Below are 263 nucleotides of genomic sequence, written 5' to 3'. Positions count from 1 at the left end.
AAGTTTGTGGAATAAACTTGAGCGAGTTTATTATCAACTCTACAGGCTTAGAGTGTGTCATTTATTTGGCAAAGGCAGTCGGCAAAGATGCGAATGCTTAGCAGGGATTCTGTTGCAAACGTGCTCTGTGGAGCAGCAAGAGCATTACAAAATCAGGAGAACTGCGAGTGCACACACACAAAACGGCAGCGAATTATGATGAAAGTACTATTATTGGTGTGACCCTTGCCATTTCCACCATCATGATTGCTATTATTGTTAAA

This window comes from Eimeria tenella, genomic scaffold (assembly GCF_000499545.2).
Source record: "Eimeria tenella Houghton genomic scaffold, Eth_scaff2012, whole genome shotgun sequence".
Lineage (NCBI taxonomy): Eukaryota > Apicomplexa > Conoidasida > Eucoccidiorida > Eimeriidae > Eimeria > Eimeria tenella.
This window is presented reverse-complemented; position numbering follows the sequence as displayed.